This window comes from Elaeis guineensis, chromosome 8 (assembly GCF_000442705.2).
Source record: "Elaeis guineensis isolate ETL-2024a chromosome 8, EG11, whole genome shotgun sequence".
Taxonomy (NCBI): Eukaryota; Viridiplantae; Streptophyta; class Magnoliopsida; order Arecales; family Arecaceae; genus Elaeis; species Elaeis guineensis.
Genome location: NC_026000.2, coordinates 136,682,802 through 136,700,098, shown reverse-complemented (window position 1 = coordinate 136,700,098; position 17,297 = coordinate 136,682,802).

Here is a 17,297-nt window from a genome sequence, read left to right as displayed (position 1 = left end):
AATAAATTCTAAGTTGTTAATAAATACAGAATGCATGACATGCTTCTTTTTTTCTTTTTTTTTGGGTACATTGTGGGGTTGCATGACCCCAAAAACAACAAACTAAAAATAGAAACCAAACAATAGAAGACTCAGAACCTAGGAAAGCCAACACCCTGGGAAGATCAGCAATGACTAGGTCTCTAATATGTACAGAAGATCAACAGCAGAAAGAAAGTCAAAATTGCCACTGTAATATGACTAGGTCTCAATTGAATAGGAGTATTGTAAAGCTAAAGGTCTTGCAGTACATTGATTCTCATACCATCTCCTAAATGCCACTGTATTGATTATTGAACCCATTTCGAAGCAGAACATATTGACTTCCATATTATTGAAGCGCCTTTCCTAGGCTGATGAGTACACCATCCAGAAAAAATTATACTTTGCAACAAAAATAGAAGTCTCATCCAGAATCAAAGACCCACTTGCCTTAGCCACAAACGCTGCTCTGGGGAGTCTTAAGTTTTTGCAAGCCAAGACCCCCATAACACTTCTGTCTGCAAACTTTATCCCAAGATATAAGAATGAATCTTCCTAACACCACTTTCATGTCCCCATAAAAAAGGCTTAAAGACTTCCTCTAAATCATTCAACACCTAAGAAGGAACTGATACATTAGCAAGGACATGAATATTAGTAGAGGCAAGAATAGATTGAATTAAAATCAACCTCCCAGCCTGAAAAAGATGCTGCTACTCCCACCATGAAGGCGCTTTATGTATTCTATCAAATAAAAAATTATAGTCTTGTTTTTTGAGATGACTGATTGATAACGAAATGCCAAGGTTGTTCCATGAATATTCAGCATAGAAAGGATATTCTGTTTAACATGGGAGCAATCTTCACTAAATTGTTTTGAGATTTCTGAATGTTCACCTTCTCATTTGATTTATAGCAGTAATCTTGAAGAATTTTCCGTGACTCAGCAACATTCCTTGTAGTGGCTTTGGCTACCATAAGTAAATCATCAACAAACATTAAGTGTGTAAAGCAGGGACCATTTGGTTTAGGTTGATACCCATCCAAAGTCCTCTGTTGAACAGCCAAATTCAATGATCTAGAAAGCATATCAGCACACAATATAAACAAAAAGGGGGAGAGTGGATATCCTTGCTTAAATCTCATTGATGAAGCCAAGGAATTTGAAGGGGCTTCCAGTAACCAGCGCAAAAAATAGGGGATTAGTGATGCATACCATAATCCACCTTACAAATTTTGAGTGAAATCCAAAATGATCCATAACTGAATGCAAATATGCTCATGACATCCTATTGTAAGCTTTTACCATATCTACTTTTATCACCATTAGAGAATTCCTCCTCGAAACCATCCACATTGAATGGAAAATTCGGTGTGCCACAGTTTGGAACAAAAGCCCCTTGGTCCACCAAATCAAAGAAGGTATGACTTTTCAATCTATTAACTAAAATCTTGGTTATCAATTTGTAGAGAGGATAATATGACTTATAGACCTATAATCAGTAACCATCCTGGGGTTTTTCTTTTTAGCGATCAGCACCATATATGTATGTTTCCATGACTTAGGCATACAATAATAGCTGAAAAACTCCGACAGCAGCAACAATATCTTCTCTAATAACGGATCAAAAGGCTTTAAAAAAAAATAGAGGTCGTAAATCATCAGGCTCTGGAGCTTTATTGAATCTGTCACCTCCGAACCCAACACCCGAGTCGGATATGTGATGGCTGCACACTCTTAGAGTAAGTCCTAAAGAATATGTAAGGCCAAAAATAATTCCTTACAACCTCAACATCCATAATATCTAATTTCAATAATAACTAGTAAAGCTTGCATAATTACAATTGAAATTCTTTCTATCCTCTGATCAAATATCATGACACTTATCTATGCATCTGCTCACTCGCAAATGCATACCACAGCCAATCATGAGCATCCTGTAACTCTGAGAAGAAAAAAAATATGAAGGAGTATGAGCTTTACAGTCCAATAAGAATTTCATATCACACCGATATAATAATATAATCTAAAAATAAGAATAAGTAATAAAACATAAAATTCGATATTCAATATCCGGAATAATTCAAACATCTATAAATTATCTGTCTTGTCAAAAAAATGCATCATCATATGTTAATAGATGAAACACTTTTGTTCAACAATTATTTCATGCCTTATCTTTCATTTCTTTTTCATAATCACATAATTTTTAACTTTTTTCTTTCTGCTCTGGACTAACCAATCTATACCTCAGTCATCATCCGAATCAATTTCCACTTAAAAGCCTTTCAAGGCTGTCCCAGGATGAGCTCCTGGCGGCTGTCCCACGTACGAAATCCGTAATAGGCTGTCCCAGCATAAGCTCTTGGCGGCTGTCCAGCATGAGCTCTGGCCGACTGATCCACCTATAAGCCAGTGGAGGCTGTCCAAGCATAAGCTCCTACGGCTGTCTCAGGCATAAGCTCCTGGCGGACTGATCCACATACAAGGCTAGTCTATACCATATTCTCTTTTTTTATTTAATTATTATGTGTTGATTTCATCAAATCAATTCCGACTTACATTATGATCAATTTAGATATGTCATATCCATATAATCATGCCATCAATCTTGATACATATATATTGACATAACATACTCATGCTCAAATCATATAAGCAATTAATGGTGTCTCAGATATAGCAAATTCATCGATCTCAAATCTACGATACAAAATAATGATGCAAGATCAATGATAAAATAGTATATATAATAGTGATCATGTACAGGGATTTTACCTTTACCGATGACTGATCCAAACAGAGAAATTAATATTCTTCTTTGATTGATGAATTTTCTAACAAGATATTCCATTCGATATCTTATGCAAACAATCATATCTCTTCATGATTCTGATCAAATATAAAAATCATATATAGAGAAATTATCAATAATTGATTTAATAACACAATCCAGGACTTCTCCTAGGATTATCCAAAATCGGGATTTATTAAGTATCTGGACCCTCTATTGGTCTGCAAGACTTCTAGAGAGAGAAAATTCATGAAGAGATAGAAAATTTTAGAGAGAAAATTTTAGAGAAAAATTTTGTATTCTTAATGAGGCAATCATAGTCGAGATCATCAGAGGTCCTATCAGAGTGACTCAATATGGATCAAATATTATAAATTTGAATAGGATCGGGCTGGGATCCAATCTACTACACAAATTTCGAAGCAATCTCAGATCATCTTATTTTCATCTCAAGTTCATCCTAGGGTCCGTGATGCAATCAAAGAGAGAGAAAGACCTAGAGAGACAAAATCCATAAAGAATAGAAAAGGTCTAGAGAGAGAAATTGGAGAGAGAAAGTAGTGAGAGGAGAGAGGAAAGAGAGAGAAAAGAGAGAGGAAAAGAAAAATTCTCTCTTTTTTTCTTTTTTTTTTTAATTTTTTCTTCTTTTTTTTCTTTTTTTTTTCTCTTTCTCTTTTTCTTTTTCTTTTTTTTTCTTTCTTCCTTCTTCCTTTTTCCATTTTCTTCTTTCTTCCTCTTCCTTGGCCGAACAGGGGAGGACCAGAGGGAGGCTCGATGGCTCGGCTCCGGCAAGGGGCAGCGGCATCTGATCGATGGCGACAGAGCAAGGAAGGCCGACGGTGAGGTTCGATCGGCGAGAAATCAAGAAACAATCGAAAAAATAGAATACTGCCCCTCTCTCTAGTTTTTCGATCATTGGCCGGTCGCCGACGGCCAAAACCTCTTGGAGAAGGGGGATAGAGAGATGAGATCCTATCTAGGGTGAGACGCCGCAAACGGCGATGCGGTGGCCAAAAAAGAGGAGGAAAGGGTCAACCAAATAGAGCAAAATAGAGGTTCAACTTTTTCATAGATTTTTGACGAACTCGATAGCCGGCGAGGGTGCACCGTGCCGTGGAAAGGAGGGGAAGAAAGAGGGGAAAGAAGGGAAAGGTTACCTCCGACTCCGATGAGGTCTCCGACGAGTATTTGAGATGAACAGATGAGGACATCTACGGCTTCAACGAAAAAATTTGAAAAAAATAAAAGGAGAAATCCGGTGCTCGTTGTGGCTAGCCATGGAGAAGGGAAGGAGAATTTTATAGAATCTTCCTAGGGTTCCTTATGGCCCTAGGAGTCCTCCCAATCAGACGCGGGGAAGAAGAAGAAGACTCCAAAGGAGTCTTCTTCCAAAATTTTTTTTCCTTATATGGGCTTGATTCAGGGCCCAATTGGATCGGATGTTACATTCTCCCCCTTCAAATAATTTCATCCTCAAAATTAACTTATATTGTTTGAGATATGTACTTAAAAAAAAATAAATACTTGCATCATATCATTTTCATGCATCCGATAATATCTTACATATTATTTATTTCTCATAATCTTGTTATAACAAAATTTATTTGAAATCTCAAACTCATCCATTCTCATTGATTTCTCAACTTTTTCGAAGAATCATAACATTTTAGACTAATAACAGAACTATAAGCTATTAACAATATACTTAGATATTTAGGATTCTTCTTGGCATTATCTACAATAAAATAACCTACTGACAAAATTATCCGACTATGATCAGATTAGATCAAGATCTGTAGCATTTTTCATTATCAATAATTTTTTTTATTTACAACTAATGTATTCCATAATATCTTTTGAATCAAAAGATTAATATTTCTAATCGATTTAAACCATCATTTTTTACTGTGCACTCTGATCTTAATTTACCAAATTATATAAGTCTATCAAAGATAAAAATATCCTTGTATGTTCGATCAATCCAAGTAGATCCAACTTTTAAATTTTTACTGGATCTTAGAGCAAAATTTTAAGTTTCTTTGTCTTTACTACATTTGGGTATAGCACATCAAAATTAAATCTTGATCCACTTTTCATATTTGAATTCATTGCATAAGCTTCATCACTTCTCAAGAATCTAACATGTCAAAAATTAATTGGAGTTAACTTTTTATTTACCTTGCAATCATTTCGATAATTTCCAAATCAATCTTTTTTTTAAAAAAAATTAATTCCAACTTGACAAGCTAGAAGAACTCAAGCCAACATCATTGTAAGTAGAATCAACTGATTATTTCTTGTAGAGCTCTCTTCATCACAACCCTTAATATTAATCGATAAATCCATACAAAATCTTATCCCTTATATAAGTCATTTAAAATTTAACACTAGCAATATATCTTAGTTCAATTCAGAAATTTAAACTTTGATTTGAATAATTAATACACTTCACCATCTTCAACAATCATAAGAAAAATTTAAAGAATCTAATCCAAAGATGGTAATACGAATTATTAAAAATTTCATCATAAGTATATATCATATTCTAACAAAATAATTTTTATATTTAATTTAACAATAATATCAAAATATTCTAGATCCACTTAGAAAAGCAAACTTTTGACTTGAAATTCAATGCAACTTGAAAGATCAAAAAAATCACATCCAAATATGATATTTTGAATAATCAAAGATTTCACAAAATGTGTATCTCATATTTTCATAATAAAATTTAAATATATTTTTCATCTAAAATTGAGTTTCATATATGACCTCTTATAGGCTCAATGCTCAAAAATATTTTCTCTCATATGATGAAATTTTTCTTAAACCATACCCTAATTAACTTTCTTTTGATATGTCCAAAATTTATAATGCTCAAACAATTATCATCAAAATTAGAAAAAGTATCATGATCTTCAATCATATAAGTTTAACATTTCAAAATCATCTAGTATACTCCATATAACTTATCAATACCTTGCACTTCATTCCAGGGTCAACTGTTCTCATACTTAGGTCAACTCTACTAATTGAAATCCAAGATATAACTCGTCAATTTTATTATAAATATCATATGCCACTTATATATAAATTTTATCATAGTATCTATTGATTCAAAATTCAAATATTGAATCCTTTCTTTCATATCTATCATGTTTCTCATGATCATAACCTCAAGTTCAAATATTACTAGAGTCACAATCCTGAATAATTATAACCTTAAGCTCAAATACCACTTAAATCATATTCTCTAGTGATCATAATCTAAACTCTAATATCATTCTATCACATCCTTAATGATCATAACCTTAAACTCTGATATTATTTATCATACTCTATTGATTATAATCTTAGAGTTTTGATATCACTTATGTCACAATCCTAGTGACCTTAAACCTGGGCTCTAATACTGTTCTGTCATATCCTAATCACTTGTATCATTATCTTCAAATGAACGTAACCTAAGCTCTAAGCTCAGATACCACTCTGTCACATCCTATTGATCTTATATAAAGTTTTGATATACTTCATAATCTCTAGTGATCTTAAACCTAAGTTCTGATATTATTCTATCATATCCTAATCACTTGTATCATAGTCCCCAAATGATCATAACTAGGCTCTGATACCACTCTGTTATATCTTATTGATTATACATAAAGCTCTGATACCACTTTGTTATATCTTATTGATCATACATAAAGCTCTGATACCACTCTGTCATATCCTATCACTTATATCATAATCCCAATGATCGTAACCAAGCTCTGATACCATTCTGTCACATTCTATTGATCTTATATAAAGTTTTGATATCACTTCATAATCTCTAGTGATCTTAAACCTAAGCTCTGATATTATTCTATCACATTATAATTACTTATATCCTAGTTTCAAATGATCATAACCTAGGCTCTGATACCATTCTATCATATTCTAATCACTTATATTATAATCCCTAATAATCATAACCTATGCTCTGATACTATTCTGTCACATCCTATTGATCTTACATAAAGCTCTGATATCACTTTATAATCTCTATGATCTTAAGTCTAAGCTCTGATATTATTCTATCATATCCTAATCACTTGTATCATAGTCTCCAAATGATCATAACCTAAGCTCTGATATCATTTTATCATGCCCGAACCCAATATCCGGGTCAGATACGTGATGGCCGCACACTCCTTAGAATAAGTTTTAAAGAATATGCAAGGCCAAAAATAATTTCTTACAACCTTAACATCCATAATATCTAATTTCAATAATAACTAGTAAAGCTTGCATAATTATAATTGAAATTCTTTCTATCCTCTGATCGAATATCATGACACTCTATCTATACATCTGCTCATCCGCAAATCCATACCACAGCCAATCATGAGCATCCTGAAACTCTGAGAAGAAAAAAAAGATGAAGGGGTGTGAGCTTTACATCCTAATAAGAATTTTCATATCACACCGATATAATAATATAATCTAAAAAATAAGAATAAACAATAAAACATAAAATTCGATATTCAATATCCGAAAAAATTCAAACATCTATAAATTATCTGTCTGATCTAAAGAAATACATCATCATATGTTAACAGGTAAAATACTTTTGTTTAACAATTGTTTCATATCTTATCTTCATTTCTCTTTTCATAATCACATGATTTTTAACTTTTTTCTTTCTAGCTCTGGACTAACCAAATCTATACCTTAGTCATCATCCGAATCAATTTTCACTTAAAAGCCTTTCAAGACCGTCCTAAGATGAGCTCCTGACCGGCTATCCCACGTACGAAAGCCCGTGAAGGCTGTCTCAGGCATAAACTCTTGACGGGCTATCTCAGATATGAGCTTCTGGCCAGCTGATCCACCTATAAGCTAGTGGAGGCTGTCCCAGGCATAAGCTCTGCGGACTGTCCCAGGCATAAGCTCTTGATGGACTGTTCCACATGACAAGACTATTCCATACTATATATCTTTTTTTTATTTAATCATTATGTGTGATTTCATCAAATTAATTCCGACTTACATTATGATCAATTTAATATGTCATATCCATATAATCATCCATCAATCTCTGATACATATATATTGACATAACATACTCATGCTCAAAATCATAAAGCAATTAATGGTGTCTCGGATATAGCAAATTCATTGATCTCAAATCCAACGATGCAAAACTAATGATGCAAGATCAACGATAAAATAGCATATATAATAGTGATCATGTACAGGGATTCTTACCTTTACCGATGACTGATCCAAACACAAAAATAATATTCTTCTTTGATTTATGAATTTCTCTAACAAGATATTCCATTCGATATCTTATACAAACAATCGTATCTCTTCATGATCCTGATCAAATATAAAAATCATATATGAAGAAATTATCAATAATTGATCCTAATAACATAAATCCAGGACTTCTCCTAGGATTATCCAAAATCGAGATTTATCTGAGTATCTAGACCCTCTATTGGTCTGCAAGACTTCTAGAGAGAGAAAATTCATGAAGAGATAAAAAATTTTAGAGAGAAAAAATAGAGAGAGAATCTTTGTATCCTTCAGATGAGGCAATCATGGTCGAGATCATCAGAGATCCTATCAGATGACTCAATATGGATCAAATGTTATAAATTTCAAATAGGATCGGGCTGAGATCCAATCTACTACACAAATTTCGAAACAATCTCAGGTCATCTTATTTTATCTCAAGTTCATCCTAAGGTCTGTGATCAATCAGAGAAGAGAAAAAGATCCTAAAGAGATAAAATCTATAAAGAGAGAGAAAAGGTCTAGAGAGAGAATTTAGAGAGAGAAATTGGAGAGAGAAAGTAGAGAGAGGAGAGAGGAAAGAGAGAGAAAGGAGAGAGAAAAATTCTCTCTTTTTTTTCTTTTTGTTTATTTTGCTTTTTTTTCTTTTTCTTTTTCTCTCTTTTTCTTTCTCTTTTTCTTTTTCTTTTTTTTTTCTTTCTTCCTTCTTTTTCCCATTTTCTTCTTTCTTCCTCTTCCTTGGCCGAACAGGGAGGACCAGAGGGAGGCTCGGTGGCTTGGCTCTGGCAAGGGGCGGCGGCATCTGGTCAATGGGACAGAGCAAGGAAGGCCGGCACGAGGTTCGGCCGACGAGAAATCAAAAACAATCGAAAAAATAAATACTGCCCTCTCTCTAGTTTTTCGATCATTGCCGATCGCCGACGGCCAAAACCTCTCGAGAAGGGGGATAGAGAGATGAGGCCTATCCTAGGGGTGAGACGCCGCAAACGACATGTCGGTGACCGAAAAAGAGGAGGAAAGGTCGACCGAAACAGAGCAAAATAGAGGTTCAACTTTTTCATGGATTTTCCGACGAGCTCGACGGCCGCGAGAGTGCACTGTGCCCTGAAAGGAGGGGAAGGAAGAGGGAAAAAAAGAGAAGGGCTTACCTCCGACTCCGGTGAGGTCTCCGGCGAGTATTTGAGATGAACACGATGAGGACATCCGCGGCTTCAACGAAAAATTTGAGAAAAATAAAAGGAGAAATCCGATGCTCGTTGTAGCTAGCTATGGAGAAGGGAAGGGGATTTTATAGAGGTCTTCCTAGGGTTCTTTGTGGCCCTAGGAGTCCTCCCAATCAGACGTGGGGAAGTAGAAGAAGACTCCAACAGGAGTCTTCTTCCAGAATTTTTTTTTTTCCTCATATGGGCTTGATTCAGGGTCCAATTGGGCCGGGTGTTACAGAATGATTTGCAAAAGAGCACTCACAATCTCCAAATCAGAAATTTCTTGAATCAATTATTGATTATGATGATCAGAAACTCTGTTTGTGAGAGGAGGAAGGGAAGTAAAACATTCAGATTTTCGCATATTTTAGCTACCGAGGAAATGAGAAACAATGGTGGCCTGAATTCCAGCTTCATCTTCAATTTCCGATCCATTTCCTTTTAATAACTTAATAATTCTATTCTTTCCTCTTTGGAGCACCATAGTCTTGTGAAAGAAAGAGGAATTACAATCACCATATTTCGGCCATCTTAGTCTTGACTTACCATAAAATTTCTTGAAGCGAAGCACTTTATCATGCTCTCTAATTTCCTCACAAGAGTTGTTTGAAGCTATGTATTAAGTCCGTCTCCTCTGATATCCTCCTCCTGCAAATACTTCATCTGATTCTCCAGCCTATCAGCCTTTTCAAACAAACTTCCAATGAACTCCTTATTCCACCTTCGGATAGCAACTTTAATCTTATTAAGAAGCTTCAACACCTTAACACCATTGGAAACATTCCCATTATAATGCCAGCCCTTTGAACAACTTGTCTAATGCCTTCACAACAGCCAAAACTTTTCAAAATGAAGAGGTTTGAAAATAGGCTTATCCTGGTCATCAACATGCCATAGTATGGGGCAATGGTCAGTTCTTATTCTAACTAAATGCAAAAGCTTACTTGTAGGAAATAAGTGGATCAAATAAGTGGTCAAAGCATGATCGAGTCTTTTCCAGACCCTTGCCTCACCCAATTTGTTATTATATCATGTAGACCAACGTTCGGAGAAACCCAAATCAATTAAACCATTTGATCTGATAAATTCTCTAAATTCTAAAAGATCATGATTTTAATGAAAGATTTTCCCTCCTCATTTCTCTTGACTACAGTAAATGACATTGAAATCTCCTATACGTAGGATAGGATGTTCCATAGCAGAACAATTGGAACCATATCCAAATAATCCTCCTCATGGACCAGATGTGCTTGCATAAACTACACCTAAAATCCAGGACTTCGCATCATCCACAGAAATAACCCCGAAGGCAGCTTGTTTATCTGAGCCATAAAAGACAATATGATGCAACTCCTTCCTCCATATGATCACAATTTTATCAAAAATATCATATCCTAAATTCGGAACATAATACGGCTATGCTACTAAGAAATGCTGCCTCGATAATATAAAGTCTAACAATCAAAATCAGATAAAATCTATCATAAATAAAATATAATAAAAAATTTAATTTCATCATTCATTAAGTAAATAAATCAAGATTGGGTCAGAGCATCTAAATTCAAAATCAAATACCCAATCCATATCTCAAAATTCATAAATAATTGACTATAAATCCATAATTATCCATTAAACTAAGTTTTAACTATAAAATTTTCAAGCTTGCTATACAGATCTCTATGCCTGGATCCTTCATCATTTCTAACATTATTCCTCAGTAAAAAAAAAATAAAAAGATATGAACTACATCAATTCAATAAATAAAATCTATATTTCCTTATTAGATCAACATAAGTTTTTTATGATAATATAATATTTAAAAATAATAGATATTACAAAATAAAATATTTCATAAAGTATATAATAAAATGAGTTATAAAGATAATCATGTATGCATAAATCATAAATATTTCATAAACATGATTTATAAGTCATTCGCTACAAGAATTTGAAATATTAGCGACGGCATTAGCGATAGAAAATTAAGCCATCACAATAATAATTTTAACCATAAAAAAATTAGCTATCGCTAATACTATTAGTGATGGAAAAGAACTATTAGCGACAGCAAAGTCGTTGCTAATAATTTTAAAATTTTAATTTTTTTTATTATAATTATAATTAAATTAATTAATTATCGATGGCTATTAGTGACAAAAAAATTTACCATCGTTAATAATTTTAAAAAAATTATTTAAAAATTATGAATAAATATTTTTTTCTAATAAAAGTATTAGCGATGGCAGTTAATTTTTAGCGATGGAAGTTTATCATTGCTAATACTTTACTGACGACATTAGCGATGGTATCTTTTGCCGCGCTAATAAGTTTGAAAAAAATTATTTAAAAAATTATAAAAAAATATTTTTTTGATATAAGTATTAGCGATGGGATTAATTTGTAGCGATGGAAGTTTCCATCGTTAATACCTTTATTGACAGCATTAGTGACTACCAACTTTACCGCGCTAATAGTCCACCTAAATTACACTCCTCCGGTCCATGGGAGAAAAAAAAAATTTTCACTCGCACCTCATCCCCTCCCCTTCTTGCAATTCCCGCCTCACCGGTGCCTCCTCCTTCCCAGCGTTTCCCCCTTGCTGATGCCTCCTTCCCGGCAGTTCGCCCCTCCCCGCACCTCCTTCTCGGCAGTTCTCTCCTCCATGCGCTCTGACGTCCTGTGGCCCTGAGCTCGCAAGATTTTCCCCCCTCATCAATGCCTCCTTCCTGGCGGTTCCTCCCTCCCCGACATCTTCTTCCCTGTGGTTTCCCCCTCCCTGCACTCTGGCATCTCGCGGCCCCGAGCCCGCGCTTTGGCCACGCCCGCATCACCCCGAGCCCGCGGCCCCTACCTCACCGGCCCTAGCCCGCGATCTCGACCTCACCGGCCCCTGCCTTGCCGCCCGACCATGCGGCCCAACCCATGCCGCCTTCCCACGGCCTCAACCCATGTCGCCTTCCTGCGGCCCCATTCCCCCCTCGACCAGACCTCGCGGCCCCTGCCCTGCCGCCCCCAGCTCGGGCCCCGACCTCACGGCTTTTACCTCACTAGCCAGACCATGTGGCCCCGACCAGTGCCGCCTTCTCGCGCCCCATCCCTACGACCCCAACTTCATCGACTCTTGCCCCGTCGGCCCGACCATGCGCCCCGACTAGCACCGCCTTCCCATGGCCCCATCCCCGCACCCTCGTCTCCGCGACTGCGTCCCGTCCCCGAGCCATCCCCTCCCCTTCAGTCCCTGTGCAGTAGCCCGTCCTCTGTTGTGAGTATTAACGACAGCATTAGCCACTAAAAGTTAATTTTTTATTTAAATTATATTAATTAAATATAATTAGATATTAAAAAATAATTAATTAAATATTTATTTAATTAATTAGTTAGGTATTAATTAATTAATTAATTAGAAGCATGGGACTGGGGTCTCGTTATACAGAGCACTTGGATTGAGGGAAGGTGCCGGGTAGCATTGCAAACACAGGATCGGGTGTGCCCTGCGCGGTCAGGCCTCAGTCCCAGCTGGCGTCCAAGACATCCAGTCCCCGTGCCCTGTGTGCTCAGGCCAAGGGAAGGTGCCGGTCAACATTACGAACATGATGCCAGGGCATGCCCTATGCGCTCGGGCCTCGGGTCTTAGCTAGCGTCCAAAGCATCCAGCCCTCGCGCGCCCTGTGCGCTCAGATCGATGGAAAGTGCGGACAGCATTGCAAATATGGGGCTAAGGCATGCTCGCATGCTCGGGTCTCAGGTCCCAACGGTGTCTAGGGTAGCCAGTCCTCATCAAGGGCGAGTTTATATTCTACGGCATCCCATAATTGGATGTTAATTTAATTAAGTAATTAATTTGATATTAATTTTAAAAAAATTATAATTATGGAACTATAGATCCATCTTTTGATTAATGTATATATTCTACTATATCCATATATTTATATATTTTTGTATGGATAAAAAAATTATGTACATTGGTCAATTGATTGTCCAGTATGAAAAGTTTGAAAAATACATGTAATCCTATAGGTCATTACAGTAATCAAACGATATATAAGGGTTCAAAAAAAAATTTGAATAGTATTTTTCTTTAGTTCTGTTCACACAACTTCAACTGTGTGGAGAAAACTAAGAAAAAATATTATCAAAATTTTTTCGACCTCTGTTGTGTATCGTTTGATTACTGTAATTGATCTATAGAATTAATATATTTTTGAATGAATAGGATCTTCTATATTTATTAGTTGATGATATGATGTATTTACTATGTAAGTTATTTTGAATGATAAAATAATTAATTAACAGTTACCTTATATTTATGTATATACAAAATTCTTAGATAGTATGTCATGGACCATAGTTGGATGGACGTCAAATGGTTGATGGGATGATTTCTGTTGAATATAGAGAGGGTGTAGAGTATTTCTGTAATTTTGCTTTTGAAAATATAACACTCTTATATCAAGGATGGGCTCGTTGCCCTTATAACAGATGTAGCAATAGAGAAATATTTGGTAGAGATATAAGTACTATCTATTTGTATAAGAATGGATTTATGTCCAACTACAAGTATTGATACGTGCATGGGGAGACATCAGAGAAAGTCGTAAGGGTTAGAAGCGAGTAGGACAGAGACATAGATAGAATGGTAGATAAGATTATGATACGGCTGGTCGTTAATTTAACTGAGATGTGGAGGATGATTCAGAAGCTGGCAGCAATAATTTCTACTATATGCTGATGAACCACTGTGGCGGGATATAAATATACATTATATTATTAGCTCTATCAGAGTTATTGAATTTGAAGGTCTCAAATTTAATATGACGATCAATTTTATGATAGGATGGTAGCAATAATAAAGAAAATACTACCGAAAGATGAGAAGCTTGTTGGGAGCTTTTATACTTCGAAAAAAATGGTGAAAGGATTGGGCATGGGATATAAGAAGATAGATATACACCATAATAATTGCATGCTTTTCTATAAGGAGAATCAATGAAGAGTTCATGTGATGTATGTGGTGAAAGCCGATTTAATCCTAGACAAGAGGATAGGAATCAGAAGGACATAATATATAAGGTTCTTCGATATCTTTTTCTCACTCCAAGACTTCGGAGGCTCTACTTGTCCAAGAATACTGTTGGACAGATGAAATGGCACAAAGAAAAAATTTGCAAGCACTCCACTATGATGAGTCATCCATCGGATAGTGAGGTATGAAAGTAATTTGATGCTTGCCACCCTTTATTTGCTCAGAATCACAAAATGTTCGACTAGGTCTATTTACGAATGGCTTTACACCGTTTAGACATCTAGCGGCCCTTTGTTCATATTGGCCAGTCTTTATTATTCTATACAATCTTCTGTCTGAAATATACATGAAAGAACATAACATCTTTCTTACATTAGTCATTCCTGGACCATGATATCCTGATAGAAGCATTGATGTATATCTAAAGCCTCTTGCTGATGAGCTGAAATTCTTATGATTCGATGGCATATATACTTTTGATGCATTGAAGAAGCAGAATTTTTTAATAAAGTTGCATTGATGTGGATCATTAGCGATTTTTTTGCTTATGAGATGTTGTCAAAATAGAGCACTCATGGAAAGCTTGCATATCTCTATTGCAGAGAGAATACAAAATTATTTCAGCTTGAGTATGGTCGTAAGCTCTGCTGGTTCTATTGTCATCGACAATTTCTCTCTGAGCATCATCCTTTTCAAAAGCAGCGAGATAATTTAAGGAGGAATAGATACAAAGGACCATACATCCCTGTGCCTCAGTGGTATGGAAGCATTTCAGAGAGTATCCTAATGGACGAAGTCTAGTTTGGGATGCTATTTGATAAGTAGAATCTTCGGAGGTTCGGTAGAACAACTAGTGAAGTGAAACATCTTCTGAAAATTACCGTACTAGTCCACCAATTTGATCCGTCATAATCTTGACGTCATGTATATTAAGAAGAATACATTCGATAATGTCTTCTACACTATTATAGATGTCAAGGGCAAAATGAAGGATAATCCCAAGGCTCAAGCAGATATAAAGAGCACATGCAAGCATCCTCTATTAAAGCTGATTGAGGTGTCACCTGAGCAATTTCTGAAGTCGAAAGCATCTTATATCTTAATAAGAAAATAGTTGAAAGATGTTTGTGAATAGTGTAAAAATCTTAAATTCTCAAATGGTTATGCAAGTAATCTAGCTCAGTACGTCAATATCAAAGATTGCAGGTTCTATGGGATAAAAAGCCATAACTGCCATATCTTCATGCAACGATTACTCCTATTGACTTGGCATGATCTTCTTTCCAATCCATATGGATTTTTTTGATGAGCTTAGTATTTTCTTCACAGACATTTGTGCTATTGAACTATCCATCGACCACATTTTCAATCTTAATGTTAGCAGTGTAGAGACCATATGCAAGTTGGAGAAAATATTTTCTCCTAGCTTCTTCGACTTCATGGAGTACCTCATGATTTATCTGACATATGAAGCTAGGGTGGGAGAACCAATACAGTACACGTGGATATTTTCATTTGAAAGATGCATGCACAGTCTCAAGAAAAAAGTGAAAAATAAGGTCCGAGTCGAAAGTTCTATTGTGGAGACTTATATAATAGAAATAATTTAAAATTTAACCGACACTACTTTAATCCTAGTGTACAAACAAAATTGACTCAAGTGGGCCGAAATGATGATGGTGGTGGTGAAGGATCAGAGCAGGAGATCTTAATATTTGCCTATTTCGCTCATAAATTTGGGCATGAGGTCGCTGAATTTTCTTCAATATGAACTTTGATAGCAGAGACATATATTTTGCTAAACTGCAAGGAGGTCGACCCATATGTCCTATAAGTGTCTATCATAATCCCAACTCTTTAATTACTTATTTCAGGATACTTATCTTATGCATGTTTAGGTAATATGATGAGATGCTGAGACGGGACAATCCGAGGATAAGTGATGAAAAATATCCACACGGCACTCACAAAAATTTGCATGTTGGTTCCATCAATTGGTAAGCATCCATTGTCATTTTATATATTTTAATTTTTTCAATTTATTCTTTTTATAATGCATAGGTCATGCAAGAGGATGAATCCATACCAAAGAAGTCAAGACCATTAGGTTACGGGCCAACAAAATACGTGACATGCTATAATGGTCTAACATAAATAATTTTTTTCATATTCAGTAATATGAAAATCATTAAAGCACAATGAACAGCGATATGTGTGTAAAGGGTAGTTGGTGGGAAGAGCAGAGAGTGACTACTATGGAATCTTCGAAGAAGTGATCAAGATGACCTACATTGGAGGTAATAGTGTCATTCTATTTAAGTGCCAATAGTTTGATAACAACAATGATATGAAGGTTGATCTACGGTACAGCTTATTGAAATCAAATATGGATCAAAAGCATATGTCAATAAGCCATTTACGCTAGCTCAACAAGCTGCTCAAGTATATTATACTCCTTTTTCATCAAGGAAGAGAGGAAGAAAAGATTGGTGGGCTGTATGTCGAGTTAAATCTCGAGCCATTCATTACGCGCTTGAAAAAGAAAAAGAGCTTCAATTACCAGAATGCTTTTAGAAGGATGAAACATTAGGATTTCATCGATCTTCAATAGATGCCAAGTTGGATGCTCCAGGAATTCTCATACATGATGGCCAACATGAGGAGGTAGACCCAACTGATTTTGTTTTAAAGGACAATCCTATCCAAGAAGAGGAAGAAGAGGAAGAAGAAGAATTAGAAGAAGAGGAAGAGGTGGAAGAAAAGGAAGAATCGGAAAAAGAAGCCGAAGGGTACCAGACATCTGAAGAGGCTGATGAGTATGCTAAGTATATAATCTTTGAATCATTTTAATTATTTATCTTGCATCATTTTAAATCTTGCATTGCCATCTATAATTGTATAATTAATTTGATGAATCTATTTATTTTTATTTTTAGAGATTATACATCATGTCTTCTAGATGTCGGAGCC